This window comes from Atractosteus spatula, unplaced genomic scaffold, assembly GCF_055471065.1.
Source record: "Atractosteus spatula isolate fAtrSpa1 unplaced genomic scaffold, fAtrSpa1.hap1 Scaffold_36, whole genome shotgun sequence".
Classification (NCBI taxonomy): Eukaryota; Metazoa; Chordata; class Actinopteri; order Semionotiformes; family Lepisosteidae; genus Atractosteus; species Atractosteus spatula.
Genome location: NW_028296864.1, coordinates 212,333 through 232,167, shown reverse-complemented (window position 1 = coordinate 232,167; position 19,835 = coordinate 212,333). Strand labels below are relative to the sequence as shown.

Below are 19,835 nucleotides of genomic sequence, written 5' to 3'. Positions count from 1 at the left end.
GGCAATACTTTGAGTTTACAGCTTGTCCAAGGTCATTAATTATAAATACCATTAGTAATATCTTCGGTATCTTAGTCCATGGTCCCCACCTGCTTTAAAAAAAACACTATTGTTCCAACCCCCAAAAAGGCAAAAGTGACATGCCTGAATGATTACCGCCCAGTAGCATTAACATCTGTGGTGATGAAATGCCTGGAGAAGCTGGTGTTGTCACACATCAACTCCTCCATCACAGAGTCCCTGGACCCCTTGCAGTTCGCCTACCAGAACAACAGATCAGTGGATGATGCTGTCTCCCTGGCTCTGCATACAGCCTTGGAACACCTGGACACTAAGAACTCGTATGTGAGAATGCTGTTTGTGGACTACAGTTCAGCATTCAATTCCATCATACCCAGTCAACTGGTGACAAAGCTCAGGGGATTAGGTCTGTGCAACTCTGTCTGCAACTGGCTGCTGGACTTTCTTATCGAGAGACCACAGGTGGTGCGAATAGGCAATAAAACATCAACACCACTCACCCTGAGCACTGGAACCCCACAAGGCTGCTGTCTGAGTCCAAGGTTGTACTCCCTATTTACTCACGACTGCACAGCAAGACACAGCAACAACCGCATCATTAAGTTTGCAGATGACACCACTATAATAGGACTGATCAGTGATGATGACGAGTCCACTTACAGGGATGAAGTCGTACAGCTGCTTAGGTGATGTCATAGCAATAACCTGGACTTGAACATAAAGAAAACGAAAGAGCTAATAGTGGACTTTCGGAGACACAGGCCATACACTCACAGCCCACTCAGTATTGATGGAACGGAAGTGGAAACAATCACCAGCTTTAGGTTCTTGGGAATTCACATCTCTAAAGATCTAACCTGGACTGTGAACACTGACTCTATCATGAAGAAGGCTCAGCAGCGCCTTTATTTCTTGAGGTGCCTCAAGCGATTAGGGATGCCAATACATGTGTTGGTGAACTTCTACCGCTGCACCATCGAAAGCATCCTCACCAACGGGATCACCGTGTGGTATGGCAACAACTCTTCGCGAGAAAGAAAGGCACTGCAGAGAATGGTCAATATGGCCCAGAAGATCATCTGCTGCGGTCTCACCGAGATTAAACAGCTCTATGAGGACCGCTGCCGTGGTAGAATTCTGGCCATCACAGAGGACAGTCACCACCCTGGGCATGAGCTCTTCACCCCACTGCCCTCAGGCAAGAGATATAAGAGCATACAGACACTTACCACTAGATTCTTCAATAGCTTCTATCCACAAGAAGTGAGACTGGCGAACACATTTAGCCATCCCCCTCGGACCACACCTACACCATCACCATCTACCTCATTATGATTTCTTATCTATTGCACATCTCCAGTCATTGTTTACACGTCTGTATTGATTACATTCAAACTGTCTACATGTTTACTTGCACATTGTCTATTGTTTGTATATTGTCTTGATGCACTGTTTGCACTTTGTTTTGTTTTTTACATTTGTTTTACAATCGAGAGACTTTCTGTAAGTAAGAATTCCATTGTACCAGTACTGGTTACATATGGCATAAAGTACTGGTTACAAGTTCATAAAGTTCAAGTTCAAGGTAAAGACTTTGATGGCGACAGCTCAAACATGAGAGGTTGAGCTTTATTAGCTCCACCTTGCGGAAATTCCAGATACTATTATTTTACTTGCGGTACCACGTGGTATTATGCGGAACTATGTGAGAATTTACAGTTTTAATACCGTAACTTGCGGTACACCGTGTCAAGCGCACCGCAAAATAATGCGGTATCGCCCGCTTGTTTTGAATGGCTGCATCTGTACGTTTGGACTCATGTCGACAAGTTGAATACGTTTTTATTCAGCAACAGCGCTACACAAAGTTTCTTCCCCCTGAAGAGTGACTTGCTCAGACCCGCGGTCACCCTCTGTGCACAGAGACTTTCTACTAGTCAGCCGGACTACTAGTAGGTCCCCGAGAGAGACACCGGGGTAAAGTTAGCTTGAAGTTCGAAAACGATTTTGGCACGCCTGTAGCGTTTACACGAAACCTCTTAGAGTTGCGAGAATACTTCCTTTGTGTATAAAATACATTGTGAATGCTTTCTCAGCCTTTACTTTGTCGTTTTTATGACATTTTTTTGACCAAGCACGAATATTCTTTTGTCCATATCTTCACAATGGAAGCACAGAACGCCTTCAAACCAAATGCATTTTAAAGACCACGACTTGTGGATATTTCCACAGCCTCTACATCAAACTATCAGTGAGCTAATTATCTTTTTTTAAACCTCCGGTTTTTCATCGATGCGTAATTACGCACTAACTGGAAACCGGTTGACCGCTGTGTTCACACGTTCACAACGCGAGAAATACTGTTCAATACAGCTTCGTGCGAAAAACCCGTATATGACCATAGGAAGCAGAACAGCGCAGTTTCCAATTACCCAGACATAAGCACGGGAATAAAGCTTTGTTTGATTTCTGAAACCCTTCCTTTACGTCCTGTTTTCATTCAGGTAAGGGTCAACTATATTGACAATACTACTGACAGCAGGAAGATTAAAATATTCTTTACTCAGCAGCTTATTAAAAACAGCTCCCATGATGTTCAGACTGACTTTTTACACAGAACACTGACACAGATTTGTGTTTTGAATCTCTTTTTCTCGTGCTTTTATTTAATGTGGCACAATGCAGTGGGATAGGGGTATTCTGTTCACAAACCAATAGCATATAAACCACAGCACCCACAATGCTGCATGTAAGTGTTTTGCACACTAAGCAGGTCCTCTGACATTTCCCAGCTTTGTTTTGGGTTGTGGAACCTTTATTTTTTTATGATTTTTTAAGATAACACTACAGGTAACACACTGGGATAGGTGGGTCTTCTTCATGACTCAATAGCATTTCAGGCACAACAGCCACACTGCTGAAACCAAGTGTTTTACACACCAGACCGCCCCCCTAACCTTATACAACCTTGCTGTGGCTGTGGCCCCTTTCTTTATTTTTTAATGATTTTCTAAAGATAACACTACAGGTAATACACTGGGATTGGTGGGTAGTCTTCATGGCTCAATAGCATTTCAAATACAACAGCCACACTGCTGAAACCAAGTGTTTTACACACCAGACAGCCCCCCTAACCTTACACAACCTTGCTGTGGCTATGGCCCCTTTATTTATTTTTTTATGATTTTTTAAATATGGCACCATTAGACAGGCGCAACTTCTACGCCTTCCCGGACTCCGACCCCTGCCAGTCCCTCGACTACGCCTTCGCCTGTCGATTCTGTGCCTACGCCTGTACTACGCCTTTCCGGACTCGGACCCCTGCCTGTTTACTCCGACTACGCCTGCGTCTCGCGCCAACCCTACCAAGGGCACCGCATTGGATCCCTATCCTCAGCAGTCAGCCCCTGCGTGACAGGTTCTGAATGTCTTGGTTACATCCGTTTGTGTGTATAGATGAAAAAGCTATTGAAGAGCACCCCCACACCCCCCACCCATCTCGGTGGAAGTTGCCATGTTAAAAAAATCCTAAAAAGAGAATTAAAGTTTCACACAACGAAGCATGACTGTGAAAGGTCAGGAGGCCTGCCTAGTGAGCACAACACTTGATTACAGTCATAAAATCATAAAAAATAAAGAAATGTTCCACAACTCAAAGCAAGGTTCTATAAGGTTAGGGGAGCTGTCTGGTGTGTAAAACACCTGGTTGCAGCACTGTGGCTGTTGTGCTTGAACAGCTATTGACTCATGAATAGCACCCCCCAATCCCCATGTACTGCCTGTCTAATAGTGCCATATTGAAAAAATCATAAAAAAATAAATAAAGGGGCCACAGCCACAGCAAGGTTGTATAAGGTTAGGGGGGTGGTCTGGTGTGTAAAACACTTGGTTTCAGCAGTGTGGCTGTTGTATTTGAAATGTTATTGAGCCATGAAGACGACCCACCTATCCCAGTGTATTACCTGTAGTGTTATCTTCACAAAATCATTAAAAAAGAAAGAAAGGGGCCACAGCCACAGCAAGGTTGTATAGGGTTAGGGGGGCTGTCTGGTGTGTAAAACACTTGGTTTCAGCAGTGTGGCTGTTGTGCCTGAAATACTATTGAGTCATGAAGAAGACCCACCTATCCCAGTGTGTTACCTGTAGTGTTATCTTAAAAAATCATAAAAAAATAAAGGTTCCACAACCCAAAACAAAGCTGGGAAAAGTCAGAGGACCTGCTTAGTGTGCAAAACACTTACTTGCAGCATTGTGGGTGCTGTGGTTTAAATGCTATTGGTTTGTGAACAGAATACCCCTATCCCAGTGCATTGTGCCACATTAAATAAAAGCACGACAAAAAGAGATTCAGAACACAAAGCTGAGTCAGTGTTCTGTGTAAAAAGTCGGTTTGAACATCATGGGAGCTGTTTTTAATAAGCTGCTGAGTAAAGAATATTTTAATCTTCCTGCTGCCAGTAGTATTGTGAATATAGTTGACCCTTACCTGAATGAAAACAGGACGTAAAGGAAGGGTTTCAGAAATCAAACAAAGCTTTATTCCCGTGCTTACAGTCTGGGTAATTGGAGACTGCGCTGTTCTGCTTCCTATGGTCATATACGGGTTTTTCGCACGAAACCGTATTGAACAGTATTTCTCGCGTTGTGAACTTGTGAACACAGCGGTCCCCCGGGTTCTAGTTAGTGCGTAATTATGCATCGATGAAAAACCGGAGGTTTAAAAAAAGATAATTAGCTCACTGATAGTTTGATGTAGAGGCTGTGGAAATATCCACAAGTCGTGGTCTTTAAAATGCATTTGGTCTGAAGGCGTTCTGTGCTTCCATTGTGAAGATATGGACAAAAGAATATTCGTGCTTGGTCAAAAAAATGTCATAAAAACGACAAAGTAAAGGCTGAGAAAGCATTCACAATTTATTTTATACACAAAGGAAGTATTCTCGCAACTCTTAAGAGGTTTCGTGTAAACGCTACAGGTGTGCCAAAATCGTTTTCGAACTTCAAGCTAACTTTACCCGGTCCTAATTCGTCCGACTCCGAGCTGCACCCCGACTGGTTGGCCAGGAGCCAGACGACGCCTGTTGAACGCCGCAGCCGCTAGCTGGTCTTGGTGCCCGTGCTGGGAAATACGAATCCATATCCATATTCAATTGTTACCTCAACACAAGTTGGTATCAATTCAATTCATATAAGTAATGTATTTACTTTTGAGTAGCTAATGTAGACTGATTAACGATAGTATAGCCGAACGGTATACTAAAGTATATTTTGTGTATCGCTTTGTGTTTTGCATCTCTTCCTTATTATATACCTTGCACTTTGATAGCCCTCACAGTAAGATCTGCCAGCTGTACCCAGGCAGATTGTTATGTTTTATGCACAGGTTATGTATTAATAAATGTATCTCGTTGATTGAATCCGTGTGTGTGTGCGTCGCTGATCGATTGATTTTCTAAAAGCCGTAACGAACCACCTCGTGATTGCTGCTACAATTAATAAATTGTCCCAGTAAATTCACAAAACCCCTACATTTATTGGTGCCCCGTGTGAGGATGGTTCAGATTGAAATGAGAATCAGTCAAATCGTGCAGCTCGCACCCGGTTTCAGTAGCAGGAAGCTACATTAGGCGACGCTGGCTTGGCAGCACCCTTCAAAATAAAAGCCCCCTAAAACCTGCCTCATAAAAAATAACCCTGGACCAATTAATGTCACATTTATAGCACAACAACAATTTGTACATCCACAAAACTAGGTGGAATATGATAAATAGACCCTCAGGTAGGAAATTGCCGTTCTTCATTAATTTTTTACTTTCTTGCAATCTTATTGGTGTTTTTATATCACTTCCTCCTTGCAAATTGACACAGAGTTGTGCACTGCTAGACAGGAAGAAGTCTCATTCCTGACAAAAAAAAATGTGCCTCTCCAAAAGTAGTTCAAATCTATTCTATAGACACACAGCTAATAGAAAATCACCATGGTTTTCTCAGATAAGCATCTCCGTCAAAACTGCTGGGGTTTATAGAGCACCTCCTATTCCCAGACTGGGACCGTGCAGTGATGGACAGGGAGTGGTCTCATTCCCCTCCCGACCAAACCAAAATTTGTGCCTCTTCAAAAATATGTCAAATCTATTCTACAGCCCCACAGCTAATAGAAAATCACCACTGTTTTGTCAGATAAATGTCTCCGTCAAAACTGCTGGGGTTTGTAGAGCACCTCCTATTCCCAGACTGGGACCGTGCAGCGATGGGCAGGGAGTGGTATCACTCCCCTCCCAGCCAAAAAAACATTGTGCCACTTCAAAAATACCTCAAATCTATTCTACAAACCCTCAGCTAATAAAAAATCACCTTGTTTTTGTCATGTAAGTGTCTCTGTCAAAATCGCTGGGGTTGATAAGACCACCTGCTGTTCCCAGACTGGGACCATGCAGTGATGGACAGGGAGTGGTCTCATTCCCCTCCCAACCAAACCAAAATTTGTCCCTCTCCAAAAGTGACTCAGATCTGTTCTACAGACCCCCAGCTAATAGTATATAACCATGGTTTTGCCAGATGAGCGTCCTTTGCCAACGTTGCTGGGGTTTATAGGGGCCTTTTAGCGGCCGATACGAGATTTTTCTCAAAGGGCATGTTATCGCAATGTGGGCATTGTTAACACTTCACCAGTGGATCATCCTTTCTGGTTTGAAATAAAGTGTCAATTTCACACTTTTTTCCTTACTGTCTATGGGATAATTGTTTGGGAGTGTAAATGTAAGACATATTATCAAACTTTGGTCTTCTGCTTTATTAACTTTATTGGAGTGTATTGAAACAGCCAAAATATTGAATAGACCTTCAATGGTGATGTGTCTTTCCTGGGAAGGTGGCTCTGCCACAGACATGGTATGGAGCCTTTATGATTTGATCCTGTAATGTGGAAACGATGGCTCTCATGTTACCCAAGTACCAGTTGATAATTGATTCCCCCCATGCATTCCGATAGACTGGGAAGTGAAGATGCCTTGCAGGTGTTCTGTATCAAAACACTACAGATTGTCTCTTAAATCAGATCAGCTTTTATTATTTTGAGTGTAGAACTACTCAGAAAGCATTCAAATGCTGCTTCAGCTATCTGGCCTATTATCCTTTGGACACACAAATTTTACACAGCACAGGGGAGAGGAAAAACCTCATTTAACTGCAAGAAAACCTCCGGGAGTTCACGGCTTGGGAGTCCAATTTTGGATCATAGATGTTTTGCGAGAAATTCTCTAATATTAGATTCTATGTCGATTTTACCTGGTTCAGCATCTACTGGTATTTTTGGAAATCTGAATAGCTTTAGATCCCAGAAGGGTCTTGAAAGTCTTGTGTATTGTTACAGGTAACGCTGTCCGTTTCTTTGTCACTGATTGCAAGCTATTCAAAGACTCTTTCAGTGCCTCTTTACTATGCAGTAGAGCTGATATGTAACTGTTCAGTGGCTCCAGGTTTTTTTGTGTTTCATGAGTATTGGCATTCTCAACCGTGAGTACATTGTTTGATCAACATATGTCTCTGTCTGATGCCTCCTTTCTTTCTAGAAAACAAACACAACATTAGTTTAGTCTATGCTATGTTTTGGCTGTGTTGTGATGCTTTAATTCTAAATTTCTGTCCAATGCATGAAAGTACCAGCCAATCGTTGCTTCCAGACCACTGTTTACTTACACTTTGAGCAATTCTGTGTCACTATGTTCTCTAGCAAAGACTTGTGTATGAGGGTTGATAAACTCATGAAAAAATCAGCTATCTGTGCAACCAAAAAATGACTGACTTATTCGTATTCGGTATGCAAGAAACTACAATTCTAGCAAACGTCTACATGGGAAGTAATAAAGGTACTGTTTACTTGGCCACAAACAACGCAGGACATAAGGGGAATTATTAAATCTGCTGGGTCAATTTCTCTCGTGAAATCTATTGAAGATATCACTTCGCATATCTCATCTAGCAGTGGCTTTGAAAAGCAGAGCAGGTTTGACCAAATTCAGTAAACAGTCAGGCATAATCTTAAAACCTTTAGAATAGAATTCCATGTTTCTTTTGGTCTGTATTGCATTCATATTAGCAACACACTACATGACAAAATTAAACCAGCACTTGTTTAGGGCTTTTTTTTTTAACTTGTTTTTTAGAATTTAATGATAGGTGGCTTGTGATCATTTGGATGACCATAAATTTTGCATTTATCATTTAGACTAAAAATGTTTGATTGTCTTGATGGGGGATTTTTGGAATGAATGCCTGAGATGTTGTGCAATTTTCTTTTCTTGTTCCATTCCTCCTCTTCCACAAGGGCAGGAGACTTACTTATTCTAGACAAATTCAGTCTTAATGATCGCAAAATTCCCTTTCATGTGCTTTGTAAAGGGTCCCTAACCTTTACACACATTCATTTTGAACTTTACCTCAGAAATTGATGTAGTCTGTCCATTTTTTGGTATTGCTGAAATCTGCCCATTAGTATGTCTGTCCATATTGGGGTTGACGACAGGAATTTTTTTTTTTTCCAAAAAAGTTTTGAACCAAAATAGTCATTGGGCCCTTTGTTCTCCTGTCTGTTACGGATTCGGCCAGTGAAACCGAAACCAAGTAGTGAACCCACTTGCAGGAGCCGATAGAGACAAGTCGTGATCCAAATACCATAGCCGAAGGAGAGAGCCAAGAGTCCAGGGGAAGCCAGTGATCCAAACAGGGAGAGAGTAGCCAAAGCCAGACCGTAATCCAAAACCGTAGACGAAGGAGAGAGCCGAGAGTCCAGGGGAAGCCAGAGAACCAAACTAGGAGAAAGCAACCGAAGCCGAGCCGTAATCCAAAAGACGTAGTAAAAGGGGATAAACCAAAGTCGGAACCAGAACAGTACGAGGAGGTAGAAGGCGTAGCGCAACTAAGTAGCTCGAAAGGGAAACCAATACTGAGCGAGGGGGTAGGGAAAGACTAATGCTTAAATACCAGATGAGACGGAGGTGTGGTGGTGAAAGCATACACTGATAGGTGGACTAATGAACTAAGGCTACGCCTTCTTCTGCCTCTTTCGTTGCCGAGAGGCAGGGATTGTAACACTGTCTGTTTATATCTGCCATTGCCTTAATGTACATTTTATAAACATATACATACATTATACATTTTATAAACATCTTATAAACCCCAGCAACTTTAGTCATCACTTTGTTGAAGCTGGAGATACAGGACAACTGCCAACATTTCACTGATTACACTTTTCCTACTCCTTTGACATGATCAGAAAAATAGGATAAGTGTTGCAGCAGGCATACATGTCTGTCAACGGGGACAGCGCACCATCTTAGAGACCTGTAAGCAGTACTATCCTCATTGCATGGACATTTAAGCACTAAATATACTGGAGGTAAGGTTTAGAAGTGATTCTGTGATGCAACAGCTTGACTTAGAACCCGGTCTTTGATATGCTGAGCTCTGATGGCCTTCAGTGCACACCATACCAACATCCCATTAATGCGAGCTCTAAATCAATGTCACTCCTGCTGCAATGTTATTGCTACACACATGTATATGTATACACACCTGTATATGGAGAAACAGTGCTGTGGGTCTACCCTTGTGCTCCTGTGGGTTGATGTACTTCACAACACTATCTCTGGCCCGTCTGGCGATAAATGAACCAATAAATCACAGGAGCATATATATATCACTGTGTTGAAGCTGGAGATACAGGACAACTGCCAAGACTTCACTGATTATACTTTTTCTGCTCCTTTGACATGATCCAGAATTTGTCATTTCTTAAATCACCTGTAGGTCCTACTGCAGATCTGCAGCCAAAATGTAAGCTCTAATAACAAAACTGTAATTTTTGCAGCAAGCATAGGTATTTGTAAAAAAGCATAGTGCTCTGTCTCAGTGGCCTGTAAGCAATGCTTTGTTCATTGCATTATGCAACTGTCACGCCCAGTACACCTAGAGGGTGCTCTACTTCTGTCCTGTTCCTAGTTCCCTGTGATTATTCATGTCTTTCTGGTGTGTCTTGTTGTGTAGCCTATTTACTTCCTGTTTCTATTGTTTTTCAATGTTTTTTTTTGCTTATAAAACAAAATTAATTAAAATAAATTCTTTTGTTTTTATTTATCTTGTATCACAGAAGAGAAAAATCGTTGTAGCTCAAGCCCACAAAGTGTTTTAATGCAATACAGGAACTAAGGGAGATTATCATGGGAATATCAGTATTGGTTTCCTTATGAAAATGTATTCCTTTCATTTTGTTTCATTTTTTTAAAGAAAATTACATTACTATGATTTGAGAATTGAAATAAAACCCTACCCTCAAAGTAAGACATTACCAAAAATGACCACAAGGTGGAGATATTGTCCACGCATGTTAAGAATGGCAAAGCTGCGATAAAGTAAAAGGAATAGAAATGCATTGAATTTTAAAAAATACTGTGTTTATTTCTAAATGAAAAAGCAAACAGTAATGCTGTAGTGCGGTTTCACTGTTACCTTTGTGCTATTATGTGCTCTACAATGCAATAGCTGCTTATGTTTTGGCAGTATGAAACTCTGAAGCACTCTGGAGTATGGAGTATTGTGCCTGTTGAGACACGCCTGTGCATGTGTGCACTACTTATCATTGCATTGTGCATTAAGGAGTAAATATACTAAAAGTAATATTTTAAAATGTTTTTATTTCACTAATGTTAATTAAATAAATTCTTACATGTGTTTTAAAAAACAAATGTAATTAAAATAAATGTTTTTGTTTATCTTGTACCATAGCACATGAAAATTTTTGTAATTCAAGCCCACAAACTGTCCTAATGATGCAATACATGATCTAAGGAAGATTATCACGGTAATATCAACATTGTTTTCCTCATAAAAATGCATTCCTTTCATTTTGTTTCATTTTGTTAAATAAACTCACATTATGTACAGTAGAGGCCTTCAATTAAAAAAATAGCACTGCTAAATGCTCAATTCAAATAAAAAAAATAATCAAATAGATAATTGAAATAAAAATTTTCCCTCAAGACATTACTAACAAGGTGGAGATATTGTCCTTACAAGTTAGAAAAGGCAAAACAGAAAGGTAAAAGGAATACAAATGCATTGAATTTTAAAGAACTTTTTTTTTATTCTAAATGAAAAAGTGAAACAGTTATGCTGTAGTGTGGTTTCGCTGTTATCTTTGTGCTACGATATAATCTACTAAGCAAGAGCTGCTTATGTTTAGGCAGTATGGAACTCTGAAGCACTCTGTAGTATGGAACTCTATTCTGTTGAGATTGCCTGTGATTAATACCAGGGACAAATACCCACACATGACATAAAATATATCAATCACATAGTATTGAGGGCAGAGCCACAGGATCACTGCAAACACTTCACTAAATCCACTTTTCCTGCTCCTTTGACATGATCCAGAATTTGTCATTTCTTAAAAGACCTGTCGACCACACTTTAGACTTTACACTTTAGACAGAATATGCATATAATTGTTAGATCGAACAGAGAAGCGTGTTTTGATGAGTTGTGAACATTTCTGTCAAATTCTGAAAGTGGATGAATTTTTTGAAACACTATTCACTTTGGGTAGACAGAATATGGATAAAGTTTTTAGATTGAACAGAGAAGCGTGTTTTGTTGCCTCCAACAAAGGAGACACAATCCAGGGATTGTATGAAGCAGGCATTACCATTATTACGTTTGCATATGGAAGCCAAAGCCGATGAAGCCATGACTCTACTTATTGATACAAAAGGACATGTTTAAAAAAAATCACAAACAGATAACCGACCACAGATAACCCAGACAGTTTCAGTACAGTTCCATGCCATATATGGTGTAAAGCCAAGGCTGTGCCTTGGTACGTGATAAACTATAAGAATTGTAAGAATATTCTTTGGTTCCTTTAATTATTATTAAAGCAGACATTATTGACTTCTAGAATTTGTTAATCATGACTTAAGGAGATATCAGGAACTCTCAGTTCTGGTCAGGCTGCCCGAAGTTGACTCTGCTCTTCACGTTCCAGGCACGTAGCCAGCTCACACTTAAATTGCAGTTAGTCATTTTCCATTATTCTGGCAGGATAGTTAGTAAATGATGTAAGTACATTATTTACACAGTAAAAGCAAACTAGTGGAATAAATGTTTGATCCCTCAATAGTATGGGGGGGAAGGTTTGACCTTCTCTTCACCACAGGAAGTGGAGATGTTGTTGATGCTGTAGTACTTCTAGCTGTCTCCACAGGGGAGCCATTAATGTGCAGTGGGGAGTGATTAGGGCGGGCCTTCCTGCAGTTAATTATCATCTCTTTTGTCTTATCGACATTCAGAGACAGATTGTTGTTGAAGCACCAGTCCGCTAGTTGCTCCACCTCCTTTCTCTATGATGCCTCATCGTTGTTACTAATTAGGCCCACCACTTTCTTGTCATCAGCAAACTTGATGATGTAATTTGCAGTGTGCTTAGCAGTGCAGTCATGAGTCATCAGCGTGAACAGGAGTGGGCTGAGTACATAGGCCTTGGGGGTTCTGGTGTTCAGTATCGTGGTACTAGAGATCTTGTCTCCAATCCAATGCATGTCAAAGAAGAGACTAAGATCTTCCATTTAATGCCCATTAATGCCACAGTTCAGCTCAGCATCAGCCCTGCACTCCCTAAAATTGACAGAATTATGATGTTGGTGAAAGAAGAGCTATTTATTCGTATGCACACGGGAGAGCTGCTTGCAAAAGCTAGTCTTTCCGAAAGACGTTGCTCAGTGCTTTTTATACACAGTGACAGACAAACTTCCTACCTTTAACATACATTACCTAATCCCTAAAATGAACCATTAGTTTTTTAGTCAAGATCAGGTACAGAAAAACAACTCCTTATTAAGACTTTCGTTATTGCTTACATTCGCAAAACAAGACATTTGATTTCCCTTTTTACTACATTTAACACATGAGCTGTATTTTTCCACTGACCCGATGAAGCTGAAAGACAAGCAGTTTTTTTTAGCTTTTATAAATTTTATAACATTCCTTCAGTCCCTCCTCCCTCCTCAACACATATTTGTTTTCACACCACTATGTTCTTAACAATGAGACTAGCTAACAGAGCTAGTTACCTTTGTGCATACAGCTTTAAGACAGTGAATACATAAAATAAAAATGATTAGTAGTATTAGGCCAATAAAGAAATATTGTACCAGTGATCCTCCCCAGGCTCTAAACACAGACTGCAGCCACTTTCCCCCTCCCTATTCATCAGGATTATAGTTGTGATATTTTTGTCCTTCATCATGGATGCACTGTGCTAAGTCCGTGATGTGTTCAAAATTGTCTGGTATGTAAGTACTACATAGTCATTCTCACCTTAATAGAGGATGGCCTAAAACTGTGATTATAGTGGGGAGCATACGGTTAGTTCCATTCTAATACATTTGAGGTACATTCAGACAAAAAGCAGAACTATTTACCCATGCCAATAAAACTACTGTAAATCATCACCTCTATCAAAGGGGATCACTCCTGTGAGGATCTTGTATAGCAATAGGCCTGGTGTGTTCCCCACCCACGTAAACTCTACATCTTTTCCCAAGCATATTGTGACAGTGTCAGGGAACCTATAGGTAGAATCGGAGGATCCTTATGCGTGACTGGAATCCCACAGAACGCAGAGTAGCAAAGGGATGATCCGAAAGACGAAATCCAAAGGCTGGGTCGATAAGGGAGGCAGAGGGTCCGGTAACGAGAAATATGCAAAAACAATCCAAAAGTCAAAATCCAGGAGGCAAGGTCAATAAGGGAGGCTAAGGGTCCGGCAATGAAAGATATCCAAAACAATCCAAGGGTCGAAATCCAGAAGGTGAGGTCAAGAGGCGAAAGCAGAAGATTCCTAACAGGAGATCAGTCAAAAAGGTAGGAAACACGCACTGGAGAATACTACGAGAGGCTTCTCAATAATGAGCATGGGAAGGTGTGTGAGGGGAGTTTAAATACTGAAAGGAAAGGGGTGTGATTGGATGATTGGTTAGGGAGTGAGAATTTGAGGAATCTGATGCATGTGAGAATGTGATGGGTTCAATCAGGGATGAGATTGTGAAGCAGAGGTTCCGGGAATGTAACGTCGTTTGCGAGGGAGGGTGTGGAATGTGACAGGGACAGAACGGCGTTTCCGAGGTAGAGTGTGGGGCGTGACAGACAGCTTGTATCTCCTTTGAACACAACCCTCCCTCACTCCTGTAGCCTCCTTCCACCTGTTAGAAAACTTTATATTGCATCTTTTTGCTGTTATAGTCAATAAACGGGACAACTGTGCTCCTGTGTCCCCTTAATAGGGTAACCGTCACAACCGCCAGCCAGTGGAGATCAACCCACAAGAGAACTAACCAGTACCAGCAGCGGGTTAATAATAACAAGCGCCGCCGCACGTGTTAACCCATCAGCACACGCTCTACCATGCGCAGCGCTATTTAAACCATCCAAACCCGCTTCCCGCTGCTCGGTATTGAGTCTTCTCCTAGAGAGCTGTACCTCATTTGCGATACTTCTCCCGGCTTCCGAACCTCCCTTTCGCCCTTCTTTTGAACATCTTTGAACGACTTTGAACATCGCCTGCTGTTTTGGATTATACGCCTGTCTCTGTATCTTCCGGCTTTGGAATAACCTTTTGCCTGTCGACCACGAGCTCGCCTAATGTTTCGGATTATACGCCTGTTTCGATATCTACCCGCTCTTGCGTTTGCATAGGATCCTCATACCTCATCTGGGTTTCGTTACAGGAACCTGGACACCATTTACTGTACACTGTAAGATTATTACTCTTTTATTTAAATCCTGAGATAAATTTAGGGAGGCTACAAAGGGGTTTCCTAGTTTAAATCTATTATTTCACGCAAGGCTCTCGTTTCAGTTTCTGACATGTTCTTTAACTGTGAACTCAGGCCTCTTTCTTACAAAAATCTCTCCAAAAATGCCCTGTTTTTTTCACAGTAGTTTTATCTTGGTGTTTTGTCCCCCTTTCCCCCAGGGCTAGTTAACACACCCCCATCTGGATATGTTCAATCAGGATATTTATCCCAATCCTCATTATTTCCTTGAAGGGATCTTATATCTGGGTATAATTTTGGGATCGCACTATAATTGCAACAAAGCGGCGGCTCCTTTTTCTCCTGCTTGGGAGTCTTTTTACTTTCCATTTGCAGCTCTCACACTTTTGCATACATGCTTCGCAAGTTACTAAATCAAATCAAATAGTTGTACATTCTTGGCAACATCAGGTTTTAACCCACTCAAGTAAATTAGTTTCATTACTGTGGAAGTATCTTCATTCACTTCCTTTTCATCGGCTAACCCCAAGTATACTATCTATAAAGTTATAAACCTTTCTGTAAAATCTGAAACATCCTCACTTTCCTTCTGCTGACATGCTGTTATGTTTAGTTTAGCTGTTACTGTTACTAAACTAAAACATAAGGGATGCCAGATGCAAATACAGACAGATACACTTACACCTAGGGCCAATTTGACCAGAATCCATTTAACCACCCACTAATATATCTTCGGACTGATGGGTAGAAACCAGAGCCCCTGGAGGAAACCAAAGCAAACTATGCGATATTACAATTTTTCAGTTATTAAAACATGTGTTGCAAATCTAGCATACTCAAATCTAGCATGCAAATCTTATACATACTCATGTCTGAAATTCATAGAATGCTGACATTTCAATCTTTCATTTGCAGTGTTTTGCACAAAATCAGCAGCTGAACAGCAGGCTGTGACATACCTTTATCCAGTGCTTTTCAGAGCAGAAACATTAATGTGGGCAAGAGTTCTTCCCCTATAGTCTGCTGTACTTCAGCTAGCCACATTTTGGCTGTGCTGTGTGTACTCCTGGGAACCCTGGACTGTAAAGAATATCAGGCAGTATGTAAAAATTAATCATGTCAGCATATTATTGTGTTAAAGCAAAACACAAAGAATCACTTCTAAAACTTCAATTTAACCTTTAGTGTCTGGTCTTGAAATTCTGTCCCATCACCCATCTTCTGACTTCTGGATGTGTTAACAGATAAATGTCTTGTTTTCTTTTTCCCATATGCTCTTCTCTGCATCATTAAGTACTTGTGGGTCATATCATGTACCTCCTGGCATCTTGACTGGCAGGTGGCTGCTACAAAAAGGTAACATAAATGATAACATCTGCATATAATGGTGTTGAAGACAAAAACAAAAGAATTCAACAGATCTATACTTTACACTTTACTATAGCTTTTACATCACGACAATCTTGTCATATTTACAATCATCAATTGTTTTAGGTTGCTTAACTGATTATCTGGAGACGCTTGTTCCAGTGGACAAACAGTGGCCTTTGTTTAAGAGACAACTTACATTTTTAAACATTCTTTTAAAGATAAACCTCTGATGTTTTTAATCAAACTTAATTATCTTATAAAATAGCTGAAAAATTATTTAGTCCTTAACCTCTTCAGAAAACTTCACTAAAAGGATTAAGGAATTGTTATCTAGACTCATCTTGAAGGCTCTGTTCTTGGTGTCGTTCATGAAGTCCAGTCAGTCTCAGTTGATGTCTCTTCCCAAGCGGTTGCCCGTCTAATGTTGCTGGAAACTCCAGTGTCTGTTCTGGGAATGCTGGGCCATCATCCATCTTCTGACAATGAATATCGCCTTTGTCTGTAAACAATAAATTCACAAATCAATAATTACTGTAACACATCATCTCAAAATGATTTGAGAGTTTGTTCAATTTAAACTGACCCAAAAGCAGATGTCTTACACTGAAAAAGATTCTTTGCATTGCTCCACTGATCATGAAGTAATTTGAAAACTTTGTTTTAAGTGGAGTGATCGCTCATTTGAAACATTCAGATAAAGTCAACAGTTTTTCAAAAGTGGTGACAATTAGACCTCTTAATTCCAAAACATTCAATAAGAACAAGAGCTGGGCAGATGTCGCGTATTGTTTTGTCTTGGGAATATTTGAGTGGGGTGGCTAATCAGCCTCTATGCTTTTCTGAGCTTAATTTATCTACTTTTCTACTGTCTCTTATCCCCTCCTGGTGTCCTAGCTGTTGGAGAACGAGACATGTCATCTTCAAAACAATCACACAAGCAATACTGAGATGGATTTCAAGTCACAAGAAGATAGTATCTTTAATAGTTAAAAGAAAATATGTTCAACATATACAGGTATGTTCAAAGTATTTTCTGGAACTGGTCAGTTATCCAACCACTCCAGAGACTGTCCTTCACCCTGAAATGATTTCCTTGAAACTCTGTAATCAAAGAGGAGCTCTTCTCCCTCAGCAATGTCCCTCTTCACTATAAACACAATTGTCATGACGGGCTGTCCGTTGATTATGAATGACTCTCTAACAGCCCTGATGTTGTCTTTTTTCTCAGAGGAATTTATTTGCCTTCCGATAGTCTCCTTATCCGTGTGACAGGTGCAATGTTCTTTGCATGCATTAATGCACATTTTTTGTGTAGGTCCATCAAAAAAGAGCAGACATCTCATCTCTCCCTCTGCCATCTGTGCCTTTAGGGCTTCTGCAGCTGTCTTTGCGATGACCTCTCCTTTGACACATCACCTCTCCTTTCTGGAAACGCGTGGAAGTCACAACCTTCTTCCCCTTCACTGGATCGTCAGTGATACTCAGGCCTCTCCAGGTTTGACGCTTTCCATCTTTTTAATTTGCCTTTCATTTGGTTGTGCATCTGTGTTGGGCTTCCACTTCTCAAGCACTTCAGACGCTGTTGGTATATTTGCAGTCTAGCCCATGTTTTGAAAATAGCGGGTCACCTGGCCTTCTGTTGGTAACCGTCTAGAGTAATAGTCTGGAATGAAAACCAGAACAGAAACCCTCAGAATTGATTCCAAATTCACTTTGTCTGTTTCTCTGTGAAAATAATTGATATGTAAACTTACCAATAATGTTCTGCAGTCTCATCTTCCTCTGATCTGATCTCCACCTGTCGTAACAGTGTCGGTCATGACTTCCAGTCAGTCTCAGGCGCTCTTTCTTTCTGGGAAGCTGCCCATCTAACAACACTGGAAACTCCCGTGTCAGCTCCTGGAAGGCTGTGGCATCATCCATCTTCGGATTTCCAGATCCTGCAGCTGCCACAGCGGATGTTGGTGTTGATCTGATGTAAAAACGAATATTAGATCACAATAATCTCTGTAACACATTGGCTGAAAAGAACTGAAAGTGCTGTTTTCTCTTCCAGTTACACAGCAGATGTGCATCCTGCAGCACTGAGTGGCGATTGCTCTCTTGATGTTTCAAAAGCATGAAGTAATTGCTGTTTTTGACACATGAATATTTTGTCATTTATTCAGAACATGGTGACACTTACTGAACTCCCACCTCTGCAACACCTTCGATGACTTCAATGGCTGAGCAGATGTTGTCATGTGTCAGCATCCTCTAGTGTTTCTCTGCAGTACCATCTGAGTGGGCCAGATAATCCGCCATGATGCTCTCCTGTGCATCTGTGAGCCTCTTTGTGGCCGTCTCAAATGCCCTCCTGGCAGCCTGGCTGGTGTCTGACCCACTTGGCTGGGTGCTAAGGTAGCTGGGATCCCAATGAGGACTCACAAGTAGGGGATAGTGTGGAAGAGAGGTGCAAAAGATGAATGTGAAGGAGAGAAGGGGCTTACATATATCATGAGGAGGTGTCATCAAGAATCATTACGATTTAGTGCTGCTGAGGCTGTTCGAACCTGATGTTTGCCATTCATTAACTCTTGTTCCATATGGAGTTACTTAAGAGAAGTTGGGGTGGAGATCAAATTCCACTCTCACACTTCCGCTCTCCAGTGCGTTCAATCTGCTTGACAGACCACAGAGCTGAGAGCATCTTCTCCCTCACCCCTCCCTCCAGTCCAGTCTCCCTGTAAAGGCTCTAAGTAACAGGAGCGCCACCTAAATAACAGTGATGAGCCCTGACCAGCACTGTCATTCTGTCTCTTTATAAACGTCAGATCATTGTGTCATTGTTAGAATTTGACCAAACAATTGAAATATGCAAGACTGTCATTCTTACTGTCATATTCTTTATCACCCCTAGGTGATGCAGGTACTTCAGCTGGAGAATGGCCTGCAGGTAATACAGCACAAGAAGCTGCTCAGGCATGGTGATGTCTTCAGAGGTGTGCGTCTTCTCCAGTTTCGCTCCACATCTTTCTTTGAAGCCCTCACCACCTTCCAGCAGTCACTGGCGCTTGGCCCAGGACTCTGCAGCTGTCTGTATCTGTGGCAGAAGGAGTAGCACCATCAACATCAATTCCCATCATGTACCAGAACCGGAAACCAACTGGAATCAGAGTTCCAAATGGAAACTAAATGGAAAATACCTCTTTCTGATGACTTCCTGTGACACATCCTTGCTGTTTTTTTGCTGAATGTCCGTTTGGATGCTCTGGAAGATGATGATGACGTTAGCCAGGCTGGGATCCTCCTGTCTTAGGTTGGTGGCATTCAGGATGTAGCACAGGAACCGGTTGATATTTTTGATGTAGTTAGCAATGGTTTGGTGAGACAACCCAGTCATCCTCAGTTGGTAAAAAAATTGCTCCTTTTGGGAACGTCCTTCACAAACATCAAGGATGCTTCAGACTGATCCATAAAAATAGGAATCTGGAAACGTTGTCTATGTAAAAAAAAGTTTTAAGGGGTTTATTTTTAGGGCTGGCACAATCTCAGATGGGTGAATTCTGTGCTAATGACTTAAAATATGTACTTTGTGAGTCTCTGCCCAGTTTTAAATACCTACCTCCTGAGAGC

At 41.2% G+C, this 19,835-nt stretch overlaps 1 long non-coding RNA gene across 1 annotated transcript; it reads right to left on the bottom strand.

Annotated features, from left to right (window-relative positions):
- Positions 1–7,062: 7,062 nt before the first annotated feature.
- Positions 7,063–8,971, bottom strand: LOC148807325 (uncharacterized). The gene is made up of 2 exons (XR_016088911.1): positions 8,460–8,971; positions 7,063–7,588 (listed from the first exon to the last, which is right to left on the bottom strand). It is a non-coding gene; the product is annotated as an uncharacterized LOC148807325 (long non-coding RNA).
- Between the last annotated feature and the right edge of the window lie 10,864 nt (positions 8,972–19,835).